At 37.3% G+C, this 19,026-nt stretch overlaps 1 protein-coding gene across 7 annotated transcripts in view; it reads left to right on the forward strand.

The window, feature by feature from the left end:
- DTNA (dystrobrevin alpha) overlaps positions 1–19,026 on the forward strand; it is a 392,643-nt gene that overhangs the window by 95,968 nt on the left and 277,649 nt on the right. For 4 of the 7 annotated variants that reach the window (XM_025365040.1, XM_025365042.1, XM_025365039.1 and 1 more), the window contains exon 1: positions 2,504–2,724. The exons of the other annotated variants lie outside the window; for them this stretch is intronic. The gene's annotated coding sequence lies outside the window, so the exon portion shown is untranslated. Of the gene's footprint in view, positions 1–2,503; positions 2,725–19,026 lie in introns of those variants that run through there. 7 annotated transcript variants of the gene reach the window in all.

Below are 19,026 nucleotides of genomic sequence, written 5' to 3' on the forward strand. Positions count from 1 at the left end.
ATAAAGACTGAGTTCTAGCCCTTGTAAATCTTATCAATGGCCTTGTGAAGGTTGGGGGAAAAAGGAAGAAAAAAATTGATTGTGCTCACTCACACTTGCGTCTGGACTAATGCTCCTATTCCCGTTGCAGAGTGTTCTGAGATTTCTGGAAATAGCAGCAGAGATAAAGTTGGGAATCTCAGGAGATATTTGATTGATGAATGTTGCACTATAAGGAGTGGCCAGTAACAGTTCAATAAGGAAAATTGTTATAGTTTACTCATTACTGGGAAATATTAGCAAACCTAAACATTTCATTTTTTTCTCTATTTTTCTTATAAGCCACCAAGATTGGTAGAAGTGCTCTTAACAAATATTTGCCATGTTAATATTTAGAAGCACACACATGCATACATACATACATAAGATGTATGATTTTTTTTGGCTTCAGTAAAGGTACTTGGTACATACTATACATTCTATATAATATTTTGGTTAATTGCTTGAAGAGAAGCATATTTTTCCCAAGACAAATACAAAACATATTTATCTAAGATGTGGGCCAACAAATAACCATTTTCCATAGGTTAAGATGTACACTTGTACATGAGCAGTTCTTCAGTTTCAACAACCATTTTTTGAGTATCAGTTATGTGCTAGTGCTCACTCTGAGATACAACAAAGGTGAACAGAGCAGCTGAATGTGAACCATCAATGGCCGCACCTCTGTCCATCCTTCTTAGTTCGTTTGTGTTTTGACACCATCTGTTAGCCTTGAGAAGGCGTGTTTTTGACAGAGGGATAAAGAAACACAGGGACAGAAATGTGTACTTTCTGGACTATAGGGTTATTTCTTTCCATTTATTTGTGAAGTCATCAGAATGCCTGTCTGTCAGCATTACATAGAGCCTGCAGTTTCCCTAAGAAACTCAACTTTGGGGACAACATTAAGGAAAGTTTCTTACTCCTCGGTTTCTATCTTTTGATCTTTTTAAAAGACATCTAGTAACAAAGTCAGGCTAAAAGGCTAAAAGCTGGTTGGCCACCAATCTGTATGGGGCATCAAAATATCACTGAAATAGGCTAGTAATATGATGCCAGTTCATCAAGTTTTCCCTCGTGGTTTCTCAAAATGGTATTTCCCTAGATATGGTAAAATATAACCAAAAATAGAAGATTCAAAACCATCAACAAACAAACAAAAACAGAAAGCTTGCTTTCTGGCATCACCGTTTTGCCGTTGAATATTTTTGAGATGTCCACGTAAGTTCCAAGGAGCAGCTGCAGCCACACCACCACCCTGAGCCCAGCCAGCTGACAGTTGCCTAGAGCTGGCAGCCACAGCTAGCTGAAATTTGGAAACCCCGAAATGCCTAGGGTTGAGATGTGTCCAATTACCAAAATTATAAAGCCTTCATTAGGCTTTTGAAGAAGTTGTGTGGTCTGTAGAATTGCATGTTTTGAACATAAAGTGGTTAGTTATTTTCAGAGGCAGGAGATCTTCTGGCCCCTGTTACCACTAAATATTAATAAATATTAAACACAAGTTAATTAATGGTGATTTAAAGGGACCCATGATTGTTAATTCATGTCAGACTCTATTTGATGAAATGTATCTTTTTCCTTGTTTCCATTCACTCAATTTCTCTTCTTTCAGATATACACGTGTATAACACACACACACACACACACACACACATTTCCTTTTCCAGTCCGCGCTCACGTTTTGCAAGACAGTCCTGAAAAAGAAGTTTCAATAGGAAGGTAGAAGTGGTTTTGCACCCTCTCCCGTTGAAATCAGTTTTTCCACAATTCTTACAGCAAGTTTTTCTCTAACAGAAAATGTACAGATTGAACAGTTGCCCTCCAAAACACTGGCAAGCAGGCAGCATGATGATTTCTTCCTCTTAACGGATCCCAACTCATTTACTAAGACTCATTCAACTTTTAACAAAAAATTTGCCATTTCCCTTTCTTACTACAGTCATAGCCATTCTCTGTAAAATTATATGTGGATATTAAAACTTAAATGCTGTCCTACAATAAAAATATTTTTAATACCCTAGAATATGTTTTCAGTTCTCCTCAAAGTTAAGAAAAAAAAAAACTGATTTGTATTTTGTGTACCTGGGAAGTTGTTCATGCTGAGTAACAGTACAAAACTTGAGCTGCCTTGCTTTCTGCTTCCAGGAATGCCAATCAGAGAACATTCTTTTTCAGGCAGCCAAGTTTGGAAGTCAGTTGGTTTCTGGCAGTGAGTAGGGGGAGGGGATGGCAGGGGAAGCACAGTGAGTCCTCGGGCTGATGTTCAGCTTCCAAGTGTTACCGTAATATCCATCAATGAAAGCATCTCCTTTTACCCACGCAGAGACAGGTAAAAAGACAGCGGAGTAAATCAGCATTAGAGGTAACAGCGGAAGCTCAGTCAGAGGGAGGGGGGAGGGAAGGCGCGTGAAAGCCTGCCATTGGCGAGCTTACCAAAGGCATCTGCCAGTGGGACTTCAATGGAATGTGAAACCAAATCATTTTCAAGTTAAAGATAGACACAGTATACACCAGGATCTAGAGGCTGGATTTCATACTCATAGCTCTCCCTAGAAGTTCAGAGAGTTCTGTTATGATCTCTGTTGTAATTAACAATTTGGTTCAAGTTTGTCCTTTAAATGGATATGCTAAGAATTCATGTATGTTCTGGATGTACTGGAATTAAAAGGATTTAAGAAATCACGGTGTGCATGCTGTAGGGTAAGTGAAAAGATTGGTTTTTAAGGTGCATCGCTTTTCTGGGATGGTTAATGTTGAATTTTTCTTTTTATCGGTGTGAATGAAAAGGTGATAGTAAAGATTTTTCACCGTTGTAGCTTGCTTATCTTTCTTAAGATAGTTGGTATTTTACATTTTGTGCAGCAGAAAGAGGATTTTAGCTTAGTTTTGAAATTTACATTGCAGGTCTGTAACTTCAGTTTCGACTTTATCCTTATTTGTTTTTTCCTCTATTCTTCTCTATGCACTATGAGTTTACTGAGTTACAATCTCAGTAGTTTTATGTCACAACACAGACTGAGTGTTACTATGTCTATTATGCCATTGGATGAAAGTATATTATTGTGAGATGGAGTTCAGTTTCCCCTGCATGGTACTAAGTCACTTCCCAATGTGAGAAACAAAAAAAGAAGGAAAAAGGAGAGGAAAGGTGCTCTTAAAGGTGGCCTAAAACTGAATAAGGAGCCTTTAGAAGATATTCTACTTTTTAAAAAGCAACTGAGAAAAAATAGGCAGTTTTCAGAAAGAGAAGAATTAATAGAAGTTATTTTTTAGTGTTGCCTTATTAATTCCAAGCAGGTTCCCCTCCTTCAAAAGAAAAAGAAAAGCTGATATTTGCTAAGTGAATGGAGGCATTCTGATTTTACAGAGCTTGAGAGAAGACGAGGGAGAGGAAGGGTTGTCTGATTTTGCTGTTGTCGCACTGTTGTAGGATTTCAAACTTCTTCTTGAAAAGAATGACAAACTTTAGTTCTCTTCATGTTTTGCCCATGTATAGGTTTTGTGTCTTGTTTTGTCAAATGACCTCTCCCTCTGCTCTTAGAGACAGCTTTTCCAAACTTGCACAGCATTCCTTCTGAATAAATACTGTCCATAATAGTCACAGAGTACATGGTGTGAATTGGAAATTCTACTTTATATGGGGAAAATAAATCTGCTGACGCTGTTATTACAGAGTGCACAGATGAACAGTTGTTAAATGTAACTGGCCAGTTTTTTGTCTTGTCAAATAGACCAGATTCTAATGAGCTAAGCTGGCTAAACTAGGTACAAACAATGAAGGGCTTATTATGGATTTTTCATTCAACTTTGATGAGAATAGTAATATACTGTGTTACTCTTCTAAAATGAAAACTGGTCATTATATTGATAAAGTCATTTGATTTTACAACTACTGAGTAATCTAGTAAGGCCAAACAAATGTGAAGTTGGCAGAGCTCAGTTTTGATGCCCCTTTCCTCCTTTCTCTGTCCAATTTTCCCTCCCTCTCAGTCCTCCTTCTCCCTCCAGACCTCTGATGAATATGACTACTCAGCCCCCCTCTTTTCTTGTCAAGCAAGACCTATACTCAAGAAAGAATCTGACTTGAGAGTTTTAAAGTCAATGTACTAAGTCCACCAGTAATATTTGCTTTTCAGCATAAATATCTGACCTTGTGACAGTTTAGACAATTTTTAAATGATAGTTAACCTTGGGTAATACCTACAATTAACCCCTTTAGGTTGCAAACAATTGCCAATTGTGGTTAATTTTCATTTCCCCATGACCAGGGGTTAACTTTGTAAATTTTCTGTGGTCACATTGGATGCCTTGTGACATCGCATTACCAATTGTGTACTGAATGCTTGACGATAAGAATGAACCTGGCAGAAATCACGCGTGCTTCCAAGAAGTTTGTGAATGCATGCACCTGGGTGCTTACCATACACTCAGGTACACACACACACACATGTAGGCATGCCATTTATGTAACTAATATGTGTTTGATTGAATTATAAAATAAATGAAAATATGTTAGGTTTATCAGTGTGGGATTTGGGTTTTTTTTCAGTGTGTCAAAAACAAAACACATACACAGAAAGAATACAAAATGTAAAATTCTAAAATGAAGAATTTTAAACTGCGTGGCCAAACAGTGTTGAAAGAAAAAGAGACAATTTCTCTGCTACTATTATATCACTTTTATAGTTTCTAATTCTTGTATAAAATTGTCAGTCTTGGCTTTTATTCCTTTGAACATCCTAAGTGTAGTTTTATGATATATTTCTGATAATTATATTATCTCAAGTGTTACTGAATTTGTTTCTATTATTACTGTTCCTACTAGTTCTCATTCATGGTGTCTTAATTTCGTGGTTGCTTGGGTATCTTTGACTCTTTGCTGGAAATGTATTTTTAAAATTACATTATAATTAAAGATCGTAAGAGTAAGTTGAGACCTAAGTGATAATGTTTTCCTCCAGAGAAGACTTTGGTTTGCTTCTGCCAGGCACCTGGGGGCGATATCAGACCAGAATCGTCTTAGACAAAGTACAACTCCTGATGTTCCCTGAATCACCTCTGTGACAAGAAGGCTGCAAATCAGTGAGAGGAATGGCAGGTTCACTCCTCCCCTAAAGGAGAGTATGACCTTTCATGACACCAGCGTAAAGCCCCACCTGAGGGCCAAGGACTTTGACTTTTCTATGAAGCACAGACAGCTACTTGAAGTATAAAGCTGGATTCTCAGATCTTTTTTCCTGATAGTCATATGCCCAAGGGCTTTTAAAAGTGACCTCACCTCTCTGATTTCTGATCTTCTCCTAAGTTTTCATGTGCCAAATCTTCACCATCTTATTAAAGGCTCTTTGCTGTTTTTTGTTTGTGGTTGGTTTTTTGTTTTGTTTTGTTTTGTTTTTACTCTGTTGCCCAGGCTGGAGTGCAGTGACATGACGCGATTGATCTCCGCTCACTGCAACCTCTGCCTCTTGGGTTCAAGCGATTCTCGTGCCTTGGCCTCCCAAGTAGCTGGGATTACAGGCGCATGCCACCATGCTTGGCTAATTTTTGTATTTTTAGTAGAGTCGGGTTTTCAACATGTTGGCCAGGCTCATCTAGAACTCCTGGCCTCAAGTGATCCACCTGCCTCAGCTTCCCAAAGTATTGGGATTACAGGCATGAGCCACCATGCCCAGTGTCTTTACTGTTTTTATATCTCAAATATCTTACTACATCGGGTATATCAATCCAAATTCTGTCATTACTGTTACCAGAAATGGAAATTCATCCTACAGCTATTATAGTTGTTGTTGTTGTTTTTTTTACACTTTTCATTCTAGAGAAGATATCAAAGTTTGCTGATATCATTAATGATTTCAGATAATTTTTCTGATTTTATTTTTTAGTTGTGACCTGATATATTTAGACTTTTTGGAGAAAATTGCATATACATGCTGATTGAAAGATTCGTGTTTTCTGACTTTATTTGAGCTGTCAACACCACTTAAAAGTTCTTTTTTTATTATACCTAAGTTGTGGGATACATGTGCAGAACGTGCAGGTTTGTTACATAGGTAAACATGTGCCATGGTGGTTTGCTGCACCCGTCAATCTGTCATCTACATTAGGTATTTCTCCTAATGCTATCCCTTCCCTAGCCCCAAACTTCCTGACAAGGTTCAGTGTGTGATGTTCCCCTCCCTGTGCCCATATATTCTCATTGTTCAACTCCCACTTATGAATGAGAACATTGGTGTTCGGTTTTCTGTTCCTGTGTTAGTTTGCTGAGAATGATGGTTTCCAGCTCATCCATGTCCCTGCAAAGGACATGAACACATTCTTTTTGATGGCTGTGCAGTATTATTTGTCCCGAGCTGGCCCCTTTCCTTGGCAATTTCTTTAATCTCGAATCCACCCCACAAGCATCCTTCACTCTCAGAGGTTGATTTTGACTCTTTCTGCTTTCTGTTGGCCTATATCCAGTATTAAGGCATTTTAAAAATCATCTTAAATCCCATGCTTTCCATTCTCTCTGCAGTTGCTCTACTTCAGGTCTTCATCATTTAACTTGGCTATTATATGGTCTTCTAGTTGTTCTCCTGTCTCTAAGCTCCATCCACACCCTCACCCCGCCACTACACACACATCTTGCTGAAACAAACATACCCATTTTCTAAAAACTATAGACTTCAATTAATTGCTCCCCTACTTAAAAATCTTTAGTGGTTCATGACTCCCTTCAAAATAAAACTTACTGTCCTTAGTATGTCTTAAAAGGTCCTTCACAAAGCCTTGACCTGTTTCTCAAACATTGAACCACTACTTCCCTGGTTACCACCAATACTTCAATCACACACAATGGCTGCCTCCACAACATGCCATATACTGTCTTAGCTCTGTGCTAGTCTACCTCCTCCCCCCCACCCCCTCAGAATGCCTATTGCTTCCCTCCTTTGTGGGAAAACCCTACTTTTCCTTTAAGGTTGACCTCATAAGTCACCTTCACTGTACTTTCTGTACTTTCTTTTTAAGTGTAAAACTCACCCACTATTCTGGGAGTCCCTAATGCTGTGGCTTGTGTCTTACACACTTTTTTATTCTCAGTAACTGACACATAGGAACCACTGAAAAAATGTTTAAGAAATGAACAGATGACTCTTCCGAAGAAGTTTGTTTCTGAGGAATTTCTTTTGTTAATATATTCTTTTCCATTCTAAACATCATTTTTTCTTTTGACCTTAGACTCTGTCTAGAATAGTGATCATTAGTAATCCTGCATGTCAAGTGGAGTCAGTAAAAACATGTTTGTTTGTTTGATTGTTGTTACTGTCTTGGGGAAAGGGAGTTCTCTATTTCCTTTTTTTTTTTTTTAACCAAATATGATGTATAACTTGATTGTGGTGACAAGAGAGAGAGTAGAAGTTTAAATATGGTGAATCAGCTGCATATTATCAGAGAGATTCATAATCAAAAGAGTCATAGAGTGGGAAAACTGACACATTTCAACAAATCTACTCCAGAATGTTAAATAGCACAATGGGAAAATGTCAATGAGGCACAACTAAATGAAAATTATCTCATTGCACACAACCTCAATTTCAACCATTAGAAAACACTGGGTTGTTTCAAATCACAGTGTGGTGCTACAGAGAAAGCAGTTGAGTGTTTATGTAATACGATATTGTGACCCTAATCTTGAAAGCTTGTGGAAAACTTTTCTTAAAATTTTTAAGGCCTTGGCCAGGAGCCGTGGCTCACACCTGTAATCGAGCACTTTGGGAGGCCGAGGCGGGTGGATCATGAGGTCAGGAGATAGAGACCATCCTGGTTAACACGGTGAAACCCTGTCTCTACTAAAAAATACGAAAAATCAGCGGGCGTGGTGGCAGGCACCTGTAGTCTCAGCTACTCGGGAGGCTGAGGCAGGAGAATGGCGTAAACCTGGGAGGCGGAGCTTGCAGTGAGCCGAGATCACGCCACCGCATTCCAGTCTGGGGGACAGAGCAAGACTCTGTCTCAAAAAAAAAAAAAAAAAAAGTAAGGCCTTGAAGTGCAATTTGAATATCATCTTTCTAAAAGCCTATCCCAGCACTTTGGGAGGCCGAGACGGGCGGATCACGAGGTCAGGAGATCGAGACCATCCTGGCTAACACGGTGAAACCCCGTCTCTACTAAAAATACAAAAAACTAGCCGGGCGAGGTGGCGGGCGCCTGTAGTCCCAACTACTCGAGAGGCTGAGGCAGGAGAATGGCGTGAACCCGGGAGGCGGAGCTTGCAGTGAGCTGAGATCTGGCCACTGCACTCCAGCCTGGGCGGCAGAGCGAGACTCCGTCTCAAAAAAAAAAAAAAAAAAAAAAAAGCCTATGCTAAGCAAAGAAAAACGGTATTTGTTTATTAAACATTGAATATAGTTGATGGGAACCAGAGGAAGAGGAAATATAAGTTATTAATTCCAAGGATGTTTAATTAATTTTATATTCTTTGGACCACTTATAAACTTTTTACACATTTATTGTGAATCTTTGATATGCCAACTTCTAAGATTTGGATAAATAAGAAACTTGGCTTATATTATTTCTCATACAGGACACTCCTACCTTCACAAAGAGAAAAGCCCCAGTATGGGTGGGGCCAAAATGTATCTTCAGAAAACATCTTTGAATTTAATGAAATATTCAAACTCAGTGTTTGAGATCCCAAAATTCTTCATCACAAAATATGAAAATATGATTCTGGCCTTTCTTTTTTGCCTCATCTATGAAAGCACTCTAAACTAGCTCTTGAATAATGGCTGATTTCTAAATCATAACTTCCAAATAGCTGAACTCATTTTTCTCATTAATTCAATAATTTGAGCTCCTACCTTTTGTTCCAACTGTGTAGGCAATGAAATTACTTATTCACCCCCTTCACAGGACACTGGTACTGAAGGATACCATGTTAAAACAATGAATTTAATTAATAGTTTTTTTCTTTTTTGTTGTTGAAAAGGGAAAACAAAACCTTCAAACCTGAAAAATTCCATATCCCTTCATTTTACTTTTTCTTATTATAGAAGCAATGTAGGAAAATCATGACTTTACTTGTTTGGGATTGTCATTGTTTCGTGTTCTTGTTGTTGTTTCTTTTGTGAGACACTGTCTTGCTCTGTCGCCCAGGCTGGCGTACTGTGGTGCAATCTCAGCTCACTGCAGCCTCCACCTCCTGGGTTCAAGCGATTCTCCTGCCTCAGCCTCTCAAGTAGCTGGGATTATAGGCATGCACCACCACACCTAGCTAAGTTTTTGTATTTTTAGTAGAGATGGGCTTTCATCATGTTGGACAGGCTGATCTCGAACTCCTGACCTCAAGTGATCTGCTCGCCTCAGCCTCCCAAAGTGCTGGGATTACAGGCGTGAGCCACCGTGTCCAGCCAACAAGTTTCTTTATGTATCTTTCGTTGATATTTTAAATGTATTTGTCCTAATCTCCACACATATTTAAAAAGTCATTTTGCCTTTCTCAACAGCTAGTATTTTCTTCTCAGAAAGTTAAGTTAGAGGATAGTCTTGAAATTCTTAAAAAAATCTCTTGTTTAGGAGATACTTTTATTACAGAAGAGTTTAAAGATACCTGAATAAATTCTGAAAAATAGTTAAGTCAAATGTGTATTTCTTATTACATATTGAATTAAATCTTAACATAAAATAGAAATACATTTATTTGTATAAATAAAGCTGGACTTGGCATTTTTACAAAATAAAAATGATGTAAAGATGACTCAGACACTCTGAATCATGAAAGTTTTGTAAACCTCTAAATATTTTAAAAAGAGCAATAGAGTTACTTTATTTTTCTAAGTCTCACTTTATTTTTTATACTCATTCCTATATAGTGTGATAGTTCATAGGTTTATAGATGCTGAAGCAATGAATTCACTGAATGAATCACAGTTCAGGAACACAGATACCTTAATTAGTTTTTTAAAAGATATAATTTTGAATGAAATTTATCTTCCAATGCATATGAACTTCCAGGTCTTAGATTGTTCATTTCTACACATTTGTGGAATCATGTTTACTAACGAAAAGATATTTAACACCTCAGATAAGTGTAGCAATTCTTCCAAGATGCATCCAATGTTTGAAGTTATTTTGTAGGTAAGAGACATATATTTTATTTTATGTATGATAAAACTAAGATGTAGACATATGAAGTGTTCCAGATACACTATGGGTCATTTCCTCAGGTAACAAACAACTCTCAATTTCAGTGACATAGAGAAACAGATTTCCTTCTCACTTATACAATTTAGCCACCACAGACTGGCTGAAGGTTCTTCTCTACACAGCTATTTTCACCTGGAAATGACTCATTTTCCTTATGATCACATTCCCTTAGCCAAAGCGTGCCATATGGCCACACCTAACTTCAGTTGGATGGGAAGTATACTATGATCCTACCATTGATCTAGAACAGGTGAGCCCCAGTACTGGGACTTAGCCCAGGAGGGTTTTTGGCTTTGGCTAGGGCAGGAAAGAATTCAAGGGCAAGCCAGTGGTGTTAGACAGCAACTTCTACTGGCAGTGTACATCAGCAGCAGAGGTACTGCTCCTTGCAGAGCAGGGCTACCCCAGAGTGTGTCCAGTGTAGCAGCTGAGACTCAGTTTTGTGGTCATATTTATATTTTAATTATAAGCAAATTTAGGGGTGGTTTATGCAGAAACTTTTAGGAGAAAGGTGGTAACTTCTAGGTCATTGATCATTGCCATGGAAAGGGGCAGTAACTTTGGGTGTTGCCATAGCAATGGGGAACTGACATGGCATACTGCTAAGCATGTCTTCTGGAAAGCTGTTTCCATACTGGCCCTGTTTTAGCTAGTCCTCAATTCCTTCCAGTCTCTGAGCCCAGCGTCTGGAATCAAGTCCCTCCCCCTACCCCACCATGTGCTTAGAAAGAGAAAGGACTGGAATATTTATGTAGAGCTCTAAGGAATTTCTACACTATTGGATAATAGGCAGCCTAAAACTCTCTTAGTAACACAGACTTAGGCTTAAAGTTATATATACCTGTGAACAGGTCCATACTTGGTAAATGTACGCTACCTGCAATTTGATACTAACGTCTATTGCCTGTTTACATCTTTTGGCTCTCATCTCCACTGAGACTTTTGAGCTGTTTAAATCTTTACCATTTCCATGTCTGTGACCTTTTCTGTCAGCTTCTCCACCACTATGGAATTCTAGGATTTTACCACTCCTTTTAACCACTCAGGGAGTCCTGCCCATAAACAGTTTTGGGAAGTGAAAGGAGACTCCACTGGGGCAATTCCTACAGAATGTAGAGAGCAAATGTGAAATGTTAAGCTTTCCCATCTCTGGGAACTGCTCATGTGTAGTAGAGAAATGGAGAAAAAGGAAATTGAATGCAATTCTAATCTCCAGCCCCCACTTTTACCAGTAGACAAAGTAAAAGGACTAGGCTCAGGGAATATAGCACAGAGGAATGGTGATGTATATTATATATTAGAAATACATAGTCTTGAATAGCATTTATATTATTGGTACTCTACCTTTTGCTTAGCATTTAGTTTTAAGCACTAACTATAATAGATAAAACTCAGGAATTTAAAGATTGAAACACTTAAGAGTTGAAAATTTTTAAGCCAATATTTTAAGGCCCTTTGAATTGTAATTTAAATCAGCAAATCCAATTTGTGCCCTTGGAAGCCAGTAATTTTAGGAAATATTATGTGTGTGTTGGGGGGAGGGCTGGGGTAAGAATCTTGGATCAAATGAATTTGGAACATGCTGTATACCATATCCCTTTCTTGGAGATTTAGGTGAACATTTGCATTAAGAATGCATAAAAGTTCTACACTAAAGGGATGTGTTTGACTTTCCTTGACCAAGTGTTTTCCAATGTAATTTGACCGTGGAACTTTATAATTATAGATAGATACACAGATAGATAGAGATATATCACATTTCAACACCACAAAACACACTTTGGTAATTCTGGTTTCAACAACCTCTAAGGCTGAATGGTGCGGTGGCTCATGTCTGTAATCCATGCAGCACATGGAGGATCATCAAGCCAGGAGTTCAAGACCAGCCTGGGAAATGTAGTGAGAGCCTGTCTCTATGAAAAAAAAAAAAAAAAAAAAAAAAGATGTCTGGCGTAGTGGCTCATGCCTGTAATCCCAGCACTTTAGCACTTTGGTAGGCCGGCAGATCATGAGATCAGGAGTTCGAGAATAGCCTGGCCACATAGTGAAACCCTGTCTCTACTAAAAATAAAAAAATCAGCCAGGCGTGGTGGCAGGCACCTGTAATCCCAGCTACTGAGGAGACTGAGGCAGGAGAATCACTTGAACCGGTGAGGCGGAGGTTGCAGTGAACCGAGATCGCACCATTGCACTCCAGCCCGGGTGACAGTGTGATACTCCATCTCAAAAATAAAAATAAAAACATTTTTTAAAAGTAATTTCAAAAAAGAAAGAAATTTAGCTGAGCATGGTGGTGTGTGCCTGTAAGTCCCACTCAGGAGACTGAGGAAGAAGGAACACCTGAGCCCAGGAGTTTGAGGCAGTAGTGTTTGTGCCACTGCTCCCCAGCCTGGGCAACAGAGTGAGACCCTGTCTCTAAAAGAAAAAGAAAAGAAAGGAAAAAAAAATCCCATTTAAAAAATAAAAATAAAATAATTACCTCTAGTACATTGTATTAATAATTAAAAGTGCAATAATATTGCAGCTCATGTAGTACTTTTAGAACATAAAGCTAAGGATTTTAAAGGACTTTTTAAAGTATTCTTAGTATTTGACACTTTATTTTCATTCTCTTTTTTTTAAAGTTTTTATTCACCTAAAATCTACATATAAAATTTACCATCTTTACCATTTTTAAGTGTACAGTTTAATGCTAATACATTCGTATTATTTTTTTCACCTTTTTTGGTTTTCATTCTCTTGTTAAATGGCATTGATTTTCAACACCAACAGAAATCAAACTTTAAATTGACAGAGCTTGCAATAATATTTGTTTAATACTATTGAGGAATATTATCTTTGATACACCACAGGTAAGGAGATTGGTTGCGTTCTTCAGAATGCAGAACTCTAAAGTGATTTGCTCCATTTTACCTATTTCATTCAAAAATCTAAAACTATTATTTCATTTTAGAATATGATCACACATCGTTAAATTAATTAGACTTATTATTTCTTTATGAAGACCTTGTGAAGAGAAAGATCATCTTCAACTTCAACTTCTCTTTTCTGGTCGTTTTTCTTGGTAGTTTCCTTTAAGTTCAGAAGTTTTAAAGCTTAAAAAGAAAAAAATTATTGGGTTTCCAAAAAAATTGCTCTACTGAAGTTATCATGTATGGGAATTTTTCTGTGCAAGAAGAAAAGCAATAGACTAACAAAAACAAAATATCCACCATTTCTTTTTAGAATACGTGTTATATTTGTGAAGTGTTACGACCCTTTAAAATGAAGCATCTTGTTCCATGAACTGTTATACTACCAACAACTCCATTCAAAGAAAACCCTAGATATAAGGTTCACCCAGAAATATTAAGGTGGCTTAGGTGTGACCAGGTGTGTGTCCTTTCATCACTTGTCCACTCTGAGAAGGTAATCCTGCTTTTCATTCATTAGTAATTTCAGTTCCTCTCCCATCATTTCAAAATAAGAGACAAATCAATACTTAAAAAAATCTTTGGGAAATATAACTTTGTTCTGTGCCCAAAAAAAGAGAGATCATTCAATCAAAACTGGGGGTAGCATAAATTCTTAGCACACATTTTTTCCTCTAATTAATTTTTGCTTATATTTATTCCTAGGGCCATAATGAGATTCAGAGGCTATAATGATGTCAGTAACTCCTCTAAAATTTTATTGCAAGAGGATCTGAAGATCTCTGTTCAGCATTGCAGGGCTGAATAGCCACACAGCAGAATTCTGTTTCTTGTTTGCCAAATTATGAAGTTAATTGTATTCATATTCTGAAACTGCATAGCACCTAAAACATTTGGAATGCTGAAAAATATCCTATGTAGCCATTTGCCAGACACCAGGACATAAATCTAAGTTACTTAGATTTACAGTATTACCGTTTCTCCTTTAAAAAGGACATGAGGGAAATGTTTAACTTAATGAGGCAGAGGATCCTGCTGTGCAAGTTACATTATATTTTTCATTGCACAAGAGTAAATTATTGCTCCAGTTTCCTATATGTTACCCCAGTGGCCTCAAAGACACAATGTAGCTTCCCGAAATGCCAACTTTTGTCTTAGGCCATAACTTACTCTCAGAGAATATGCTTTCTGAGAATTACCCATAACATTTCTTACAATAGGCTGAATTTCTTGAAGGTCATTCATAGATACCAACTTGACTTGATTTGTCTTTCTTTCTTTTTCTTTTTTTTTTTTTGTTTACTTAGAAACATCCAAGTGGTAAGTCTGCATACATTACTTTACAAAAAGGAAAACCAATGGGCATTTTCTTTGTCTCAAACATTTAGAAAACCAGCAAAAAATATCTGGGTAAGAAATTAAATTATAGGGCATACAATTTTTTCTTGGCATTTTCCCACTGTTGCTGCAAACTTTTTAAAATAAATAAGCATGGGTCTTTTGGAGGTGGTCTTTGAGGATTTAGAACTATAATAATTAAATATATTGTTCTATATTTGTAAAAAAAAAGAAAAACTTATTTTGAATATCAAATGTATGGACCCAAATGTCCAAATGTGTGTTTGAACTTTTTAAACAAGCTTTACTTTCTAATCAGGTAATATAAGAATGTAATTAAAACAAAACAGAGTCCCCCCACCAGTCAGTGTTGCAACATTTGGGTAAATTTTAGAGCTTGACAATTTTCAAAGCAGAGACATTACTCCAGGCTTTCTGCCAAACCATTACTGGTAATCTGATGACAAGGGATGAAGCAAATGAAAGTGCTGCTGTCTGGCTTAGTTAGATATGCATTTTCTAGAAGAGAAGCCAACACATTTCTTATGCAAACCATCAAAATTGCAACTCAGGCACACACACACACACACACACACACACACACACACACACACAGTGCTTTTACAAGTCTAGGAATATACACATTAAAATACAACTCCATGCTTAAGGGCAATGAAGAAGTAGCAGACACAGCTAGGGTTGACTGGATCCTTTCTTTACCTTGAGTGGTTTTAATAAATAGCAACATTTCTCTCAATGGCTGCAGTAGAAATAATTAAATTACTCATATCTGGACAGGATTTAGCATTGCCTTCACATGGTTAAATTCCAACTACTACCCAGAATCACTCATTGATAAGTGGGTGATTTGGGCTGCTATTGTCTGTGGTTTATTTAAATGATTTAAATAAACATCTATTCTCCTATAGTGCTAAAAAACAATTTATGTAATATTAGTGAAAAACATCCAGTTCAGTTAGTATCTATGAATGACCTTCAAGATAGGGATATAAGAAAGTAATCAAATCAGGCATGTTTTACAAAAGGAAGACTTTGGAGTTTTGTAAGTTCTGTGGAGGGGAAAAATACTGAGTAAATAACTGTGGGTATTTGCATGCATTATTTTGACCACGGAAGGGTCTATTTTTTTTTTTTTTTTTTTAGCTATTTCTTTAGAAATCTACTTGATATAGCTGCAATTTCAGTATAACAAATTTAAATCTTGCCATTATAAAGTCTATATTGTCTCTTAGCTCATATGATGGTATATATTTTCAAAATACAAATAAAACAGATTTAATTTACTATGTTCTTTGACTATGTCACAACGAAAATATTTCACAACAAAAAAATGAGAAATTAGCAATGTGTCTATTTTTTATAGTCATTTCACAACCAAGACGCATGTCAAAATTACACTATCAATAACATGTATATTGGAGTAACATTCCTAAATCTCAGCATTATACTGTATATTAGAAGTCTTAAACAAACTTCACAGTGCCAAGTCCCTGCCTTTGAGGAATGCACTATCCAGTGGGAAGACAGATACATATGGTGATGGTTTAGTTAAATTGTAGTAAGTTATAGACAGAGTATTAAGGTGCCCAGAGAAGACATCCGGAAAAAGGTGATGCTTATATTGGATCTTAATAGATGAGTAAGAGTTATTTAGATAAAGAAAGATGGGAAGGGCTTTCAGGATTGAAGGATTAGCATGAGCAAAGATATGAAAGGGCATGGCGTGCAGAGGAGATACCCAGCAGTTTGGTGTTATAATAGGGTGAACTCTGAGGCTAAAATGAAAGGTGATGAATTTGGAGGGGCAAATAGGTATCCAGACATGGGAGGGTTTTCATGTCATTGTAAGGGCGTTGGTCTCTATTCCTTAGAGGTTTAGTGCTTCCGAAATCTAAAACCCTCCCCCAAAGTAAACAAAGCAAAAATAAATGAATACATTCCCACACAAGGGACTGAAGCCACAGCTCAAAATGGCCTCCCATCTGTATCCAGTTCTTTGAATTCTCAAGTATTTGCATTTTACTTCATAATGAATCTTTGTTTCATTCAGCATAAAAGTATTTTTCTCCACATTTCTAGTAAGATGCACCATTTTTATCCAATAGCTCTCATCCCTTGAAATACTGTTTGTGTCCTTAGAATTCTCTCTGATTACAAATCTTTTTTGATTGAGAAGTGCAGCTGTAGGTAGCAAAGATTATTTAAACTCAGAGTTTCAAGAAATGTATTTCAGATAAATCGATCACTCTGGATGGTGATTTTAAAGAAGGCAAGAATACTGACTGACGAGAAAGAAAATACCGCACTACTCTGCTCATAAAATGTTAGATTTAACAGATTTAATGATGCCTAGTTAGATGGTATATTATTTTGACCACTGAGGGGAGCTCCCCTATTTTATCTACTTTGATTCTGTAGAAATCTAAGTGATATAGCTGAATATTTTCCAAACTTGTTCCAAAGCAGACATTCTAAATAAATATATAAAAAATGGACCACATTTTATCATTTTCTCATAGTTTCAGCCCTTCCACAATACTACAAATACTTACTAGGAGACATGGGAGAAATGTTTGTCACTGTTACCAGCATTTATAACACAGAGAGAGGTGTTTGTTCTGAAGGGTTCCTGATTTCTTCTCATGACCTCTTGACATCTTGTGACAGTCTTCCACAAACACTCAAAGTTCTGGGTTTTGCTGGAAATTGGGGTACTTTGTTTCCTCATGCATTCGCACAATCCACTTTATCCAGTGTCAATAGATCAGAAGATAGAGAATAGCATACAACAAGAAAAAAGGCCAAGGAGGTAGCATTTCGATACTCAGTGAGGAAGGCTTTCTACAGATGGCTCTGTTCAGTAGATACAGTAGTGAAATGCAAGATAGAGGATTATAACAGTGCTTGATCTAGAAGTGGCAAGGATTCCAAATCCCTATGATTTGAATCTTAAATTGCTATGATGGATGCCAATTAAGGGAAGCCCAGAAGGTCTCTCCTATCCCTGATGAGGCTACCCTACTCTTTTGACAGACTCAATTATAATTTTCAATCTTACAAAAAGAACTGTGCCATGTCCTCCTCGTTTTATAGATCTAAGTAACTGGGTTGGTATTTATATGAATTGGAAGCATGCTGATGTGCCCAAGCCTACATAAAGATAGGCAGCCTGACCTGTGATGACGTGGTTTTGCTATCACAATCAGGAGTAGTCTTAATAAGTAGCTGTCTGTTACTAACTGCTGCCAGGAAGAAAGATTTTAAATTAGCAGTGCTAAAAATAAAAGATATATCCTTTATTCAAATAAGCAATACTAAATAATCCTGTTAGGTCAATTTGTGCATCTACTTGAAATATTTAATACCCTGGAACAACCACAATATGTCTTTCTACTCAAATATTCAGAAATTTGTCAAAAGTATTTGTTAGGTTTTTTTTGTTTTTTTTTTTTGTTTTTTTTGTTTTTTTTTAAATGGATTCGGGCAGTGTAATGGTGAGAACTATTCATAAAAATTTCTAGGCCCAAATTGCTTCAATCATGCTTTATGGGACTTACGAAATCACAAGAGCAGATTCAGAATTCTTTCCTTTTTGCTTTTTGAGGAAAAAAAAAGTTTATCTATCTCTATGTATTAGAGTGACCCATCCCTTTGTCAGAATAAAAGTCAGGTAGTTTTCCCATCAGAATGTCAACTCTGCTGCCTTCTCACCTGCTATTTAAATGTATAGCTCTTTCTTCAATCAGCCATGCAGAATATCGGCACTTCTAACAGCTATCCACAAATTTAACCTTGGATTGGCTGTGCTATAGCCAAGATACCTTCTCTAAGTGCTATTGTATATTGGATCTCAGACCTATAGCATATTCGCTTAACACTTTCTCTGCCTAATCATACACATATAATGTCATTACTGAGTAACTATTTAATTTTATGCCCTTGATTACTGGTGAAGTTTACCATAAGGCGTGAACAACTGCAGTAACATTGTGCTAAATGCTACTTGCTATCTTCAGAATAAGGAGCTAAGCCCGCACAATTCTCATAGGAATTTTTTTTTTATTATTATACTTTATGTTCTAGGGTACGTGTGCACAACGTGCAGGTTTGTTACATATGTATGCATGTGCCATGTTGGTGTGCTGCACCCATTAACTCGTCATTTATATTAGGTATATCTCCTAATGCTATCCCTTCCCCCTCCCCCCCACCCCACAACAGGCCCCAGTGTGTGATGTTCCCCTTACTGTGTCCACGTGCTCTCACTGTTCAATCCCCACCTATGAGTGAGAACATGCGGTGTTTGGTTTTCTGTTCTTGCGATAGTTGGCTGAGGATGATGGTTTCCAGCTGCATCCATGTCCCTACAAAGGACATGAACTCATCCTTTTTTATGGCTGCATAGTATTCCATGGTGTATGTGTGCCACATTTTCTTAATCCAGTCTGTCATTGATGGACATTTGGGTTGGTTCCAAGTCTTTGCTATTGTGAATAGTGCTGCATTAAACATGCATGTGCATGTGTCTTTGTAGCAGCATGATTTA

The sequence above is a fragment of the Theropithecus gelada genome, chromosome 18 (assembly GCF_003255815.1).
Source record: "Theropithecus gelada isolate Dixy chromosome 18, Tgel_1.0, whole genome shotgun sequence".
In the NCBI taxonomy this organism is placed as follows: Eukaryota; Metazoa; Chordata; class Mammalia; order Primates; family Cercopithecidae; genus Theropithecus; species Theropithecus gelada.